The sequence below is a fragment of the Oncorhynchus keta genome, unplaced genomic scaffold (genome assembly GCF_023373465.1).
Source record: "Oncorhynchus keta strain PuntledgeMale-10-30-2019 unplaced genomic scaffold, Oket_V2 Un_contig_6360_pilon_pilon, whole genome shotgun sequence".
Taxonomy (NCBI): Eukaryota; Metazoa; Chordata; class Actinopteri; order Salmoniformes; family Salmonidae; genus Oncorhynchus; species Oncorhynchus keta.
The window spans coordinates 74,029-80,197 of NW_026288818.1; positions in this window are offsets into that span (position 1 = coordinate 74,029).

Consider the following 6,169-nt stretch of genomic DNA (forward strand, 5'->3'; position numbering starts at 1 on the left):
ACAGATCTATAGTATTAATGAAACAATATATTCTGCTGTGATAACAGATCTATAGTATTAATAATGAAACAATATATTCTGCTGTGATAACAGATCTATAGTATTAATAATGAAACAATATATTCTGCTGTGATAACAGATCTATAGTATTAATAATGAAACAATATATTCTGCTGTGATAACAGATCTATAGTATTAATGAAACAATATATTCTGCTGTGATAACAGATCTATAGTATTAATAATGAAACAATATATTCTGCTGTGATAACAGATCTATAGTATTAATGAAACAATATATTCTGCTGTGATAACAGATCTATAGTATTAATGAAACAATATATTCTGCTGTGATAACAGATCTATAGTATTAATAATGAAACAATATATTCTGCTGTGATAACAGATCTATAGTATTAATGAAACAATATATTCTGCTGTGATAACAGATCTATAGTATTAATGAAACAATATATTCTGCTGTGATAACAGATCTACAGTATTAATGAAACAATATATTCTGATGTGATAACAGATCTATAGTATTAATGAAACAATATATTCTGCTGTGATAACAGATCTATAGTATTTAATGAAACAATATATTCTGCTGTGATAACAGATCTATAGTATTAATAATGAAACAATATATTCTGCTGTGATAACAGATCTATAGTATTAATGAAACAATATATTCTGCTGTGATAACAGCTCTATAGTATTAATAATGAAACAATATATTCTGCTGTGATAACAGATCTATAGTATTAATAATGAAACAATATATTCTGCTGTGATAACAGATCTATAGTATTAATAATGAAACAATATATTCTGCTGTGATAACAGATCTATAGTATTAATAATGAAACAATATATTCTGCTGTGATAACAGATCTATAGTATTAATGAAACAATATATTCTGCTGTGATAACAGATCTATAGTATTAATAATGAAACAATATATTCTGCTGTGATAACAGATCTATAGTATTAATAATGAAACAATATATTCTGCTGTGATAACAGATCTATAGTATTAATAATGAAACAATATATTCTGCTATGATAACAGATCTATAGTATTAATGAAACAATATATTCTGCTGTGATAACAGATCTATAGTATTAATAATGAAACAATATATTCTGCTATGATAACAGATCTATAGTATTAATGAAACAATATATTCTGCTGTGATAACAGATCTATAGTATTAATAATGAAACAATATATTCTGCTGTGATAACAGATCTATAGTATTAATGAAACAATATATTCTGCTGTGATAACAGATCTATAGTATTAATGAAACAATATATTCTGCTGTGATAACAGATCTATAGTATTAATAATGAAACAATATATTCTGCTGTGATAACAGATCTATAGTATTAATGAAACAATATATTCTGCTGTGATAACAGATCTATAGTATTAATAATGAAACAATATATTCTGCTGTGATAACAGATCTATAGTATTAATGAAACAATATATTCTGCTGTGATAACAGATCTATAGTATTAATAATGAAACAATATATTCTGCTGTGATAACAGATCTATAGTATTAATAATGAAACAATATATTCTGCTGTGATAACAGATCTATAGTATTAATAATGAAACAATATATTCTGATGTGATAACAGATCTATAGTATTAATGAAACAATATATTCTGCTGTGATAACAGATCTATAGTATTAATAATGAAACAATATATTCTGCTGTGATAACAGATCTATAGTATTAATAATGAAACAATATATTCTGCTGTGATAACAGATCTATAGTATTAATAATGAAACAATATATTCTGATGTGATAACAGATCTATAGTATTAATAATGAAACAATATATTCTGCTGTGATAACAGATCTATAGTATTAATAATGAAACAATATATTCTGCTGTGATAACAGATCTATAGTATTAATGAAACAATATATTCTGATGTGATAACAGATCTATAGTATTAATAATGAAACAATATATTCTGCTGTGATAACAGATCTATAGTATTAATAATGAAACAATATATTCTGCTGTGATAACAGATCTATAGTATTATTAATGAAACAATATATTCTGATGTGATAACAGATCTATAGTATTATTAATGAAACAATATATTCTGCTGTGATAACAGATCTATAGTATTAATGAAACAATATATTCTGCTGTGATAACAGATCTATAGTATTAATAATGAAACAATATATTCTGCTGTGATAACAGCTCTATAGTATTAATGAAACAATATATTCTGCTGTGATAACAGATCTATAGTATTAATAATGAAACAATATATTCTGCTGTGATAACAGATCTATAGTATTAATGAAACAATATATTCTGCTGTGATAACAGATCTATAGTATTAATAATGAAACAATATATTCTGCTGTGATAACAGATCTATAGTATTAATGAAACAATATATTCTGATGTGATAACAGATCTATAGTATTAATAATGAAACAATATATTCTGCTGTGATAACAGATCTATAGTATTAATAATGAAACAATATATTCTGCTGTGATAACAGATCTATAGTATTAATAATGAAACAATATATTCTGCTGTGATAACAGATCTATAGTATTAATAATGAAACAATATATTCTGCTGTGATAACAGATCTATAGTATTAATAATGAAACAATATATTCTGCTGTGATAACAGATCTATAGTATTAATGAAACAATATATTCTGCTGTGATAACAGATCTATAGTATTAATAATGAAACAATATATTCTGCTGTGATAACAGATCTATAGTATTAATGAAACAATATATTCTGCTGTGATAACAGATCTATAGTATTAATAATGAAACAATATATTCTGCTGTGATAACAGATCTATAGTATTAATGAAACAATATATTCTGCTGTGATAACAGATCTACAGTATTAATAATGAAACAATATATTCTGCTGTGATAACAGATCTATAGTATTAATAATGAAACAATATATTCTGCTGTGATAACAGATCTATAGTATTAATGAAACAATATATTCTGCTGTGATAACAGATCTACAGTATTAATAATGAAACAATATATTCTGCTGTGATAACAGATCTATAGTATTAATAATGAAACAATATATTCTGCTGTGATAACAGATCTATAGTATTAATGAAACAATATATTCTGCTGTGATAACAGATCTATAGTATTAATAATGAAACAATATATTCTGCTGTGATAACAGATCTATAGTATTAATAATGAAACAATATATTCTGCTGTGATAACAGATCTATAGTATTAATGAAACAATATATTCTGCTGTGATAACAGCTCTATAGTATTAATAATGAAACAATATATTCTGCTGTGATAACAGATCTATAGTATTAATGATACAATATATTCTGCTCTGATAACAGCTCTACACTATTAATGATATATAAGGGCTTCTGGCACTATGTTACACACGGACCATTAATTGGATAATCCATGATATAATTACAGACAATAATGTTATGCACATTATCAAGCGTCTGCATGTGAAGCAACGGTTTCGTGGTCATCTACCACAGCAGTAAAAAATAAAAGACTGGCCCATTGAATTAATAACATTCTAAGTTATTACACCGCGTGAATAATGAGGAAACAGGATGTCCCCCCGAGTGGGGGGTCAGCGGGTCTACGGCACCTCGACTCAGTGCTAGAGCCGTCACTACAGACCCTGGTTCGATTCCAGGCTGTATCATTTACATTACATTTACATTTAAGTCATTTAGCAGACGCTCTTATCCAGAGCGACTTACAAATTGGTGCATTCACAACCGGCTGTGATTGGGAGTCCCATAGGGTAGTGTACAATTGGCCCAGCGTCGTCCGGATTAGGGCTTCGTATGGCTGGGGTAGACCGTCATTGTAAATAAGCATTTGTTCTTAAACTAACTTGCCTACTTAAATAAAGGTTAAAATTAATTAATGTCAACAAAAAAAAATTCATGTTAATGTCAACCTAGTCACAGGGTGCCTCCCAAATGGGACCCTATACCCTACATAGTGCACTACCAGAGCCCTGATCAGAAGGAGTATATAGGGCATGGGGTGCCATTTGAGAGGCAGACAACAGCGGACAGAGGAGGCTCTGCTATGGGATTGGAATTACATTTCGTTCAGTACTGCTGAACTAAGGTTGCTATTCACAGAGAGAGATGCCTCTCAGAGATGCCCCTGTGTGGCAGAGAGAGAGAGAGAAGGCCCCTGTGTGGCAGAGAGAGAGAGAAGGCCCCTGTGTGGCAGAGAGAGAGAGAGAAGGCCCCTGTGTGGCAGAGAGAGAGAGAGAAGGCCCCTGTGTGGCAGAGAGAGAGAGAGAAGGCCCCTGTGTGGCAGAGAGAGAGAGAAGGCCCCTGTGTGGCAGAGAGAGAGAGAGAAGGCCCCTGTGTGGCAGAGAGAGAGAGAGAAGGCCACTGTGTGGCAGAGAGAGAGAGAGAAGGCCCCTGTGTGGCAGAGAGAGAGAGAGAAGGCCCCTGTGTGGCAGAGAGAGAGAGAGAAGGCCCCTGTGTGGCAGAGAGAGAGAGAAGGCCCCTGTGTGGCAGAGAGAGAGAGAAGGCCCCTGTGTGGCAGAGAGAGAGAGAAGGCCCCTGTGTGGCAGAGAGAGAGAGAAGGCCCCTGTGTGGAGAGAGAGAGAGAAGGCCCCTGTGTGGCAGAGAGAGAGAGAAGGCCCCTGTGTGGCAGAGAGAGAGAGAGAAGGCCCCTGTGTGGCAGAGAGAGAGAGAAGACCCCTGTGTGGCAGAGAGAGAGAGAGAAGGCCCCTGTGTGGCAGAGGGAGAGAAGGCCCCTGTGTGGCAGAGGGAGAGAAGGACCCTGTGGGACAGAGAGCGAGAAAGCCCCTGTGTGGCAGAGAGAGAGAGAAGGCCCCTGTGTGGCAGAGAGAGAGAGAAGGCCCCTGTGTGGCAGAGAGAGAGAAGGCCCCTGTGGGAGAGAGAGAGAGAAGGCCCCTGTGTGGCAGAGAGAGAGAGAAGGCCCCTGTGTGGCAGAGAGAGAGAAGGCCCCTGTGTGGCAGAGAGAGAGAGAAGGCCCTGTGTGGCAGAGAGAGAGAGAAGGCCCCTGTGTGGCAGAGAGAGAGAGAAGGCCCTGTGTGGCAGAGAGAGAGAGAAGGCCCCTGTGGGGCAGAGAGAGAGAAGGCCCTGTGTGACAGAGAGAGAGAGAGAGAAGGCCCCTGTGGGACAGAGAGAGAGAGAGATGCCCCTGTGTGGCAGAGAGAGAGAGAAGGCCCCTGTGTGGCAGCAGAGAGAAGGCCCTGTGTGGCAGAGAGAGAGAGAAGGCCCTGTGTGGCAGAGAGAGAGAGAAGGCCCCTGTGTGGCAGAGAGAGAAGGCCCCTGTGTGGCAGAGAGAGAAGGCCCCTGTGTGGCAGAGAGAGAGAGAGAAGGCCCTGTGTGGCAGAGAGAGAGAAGGCCCCTGTGTGGCAGAGAGAGAGAGAGAAGGCCCCTGTGTGGCAGAGAGAGAGAAGGCCCCTGTGTGGCAGAGAGAGAGAGAAGGCCCCTGTGTGGCAGAGAGAGAGAGAGAGAAGGCCCCTGTGTGGAGAGAGAGAGAGAAGGCCCCTGTGTGGCAGAGAGAGAGAGAAGGCCCCTGTGTGGCAGAGAGAGAGAGAAGGCCCCTGTGTGGCAGAGAGAGAGAGAGAAGGCCCTGTGGGGCAGAGAGAGAGAAGGCCCCTGTGTGACAGAGAGAGAGAGAAGGCCCCTGTGGGACAGAGAGAGAGAGAGATGCCCCTGTGTGGCAGAGAGAGAGAGAGAAGGCCCCTGTGGGGAGAGAGAGAAGGCCCCTGTGTGACAGAGAGAGAGAAGGCCCCTGTGGGACAGAGAGAGAGAGAGAAGGCCCCTGTGGGGGCAGAGGGAGAGAAGGCCCCTGTGTGACAGAGAGAGAGAGAAGGCCCCTGTGTGGCAGAGAGAGAGAGATGCCCCTGTGTGGCAGAGAGAGAGAGAAGGCCCCTGTGTGACAGAGAGAGAGAAGGCCCCTGTGTGACAGAGAGAGAGAAGGCCCCTGTGGGACAGAGAGAGAGAGAAGGCCCTTGTGGGGGCAGAGGGAGAGAAGGCCCCTGTGTGACAGAGAGAGAGAGAAGGCCCCTGTGGGACAGAGAGAGGGAGAAGGCCTCTGTGGGACAGAGAGAGAGAAAGGCCCCTGTGTGGG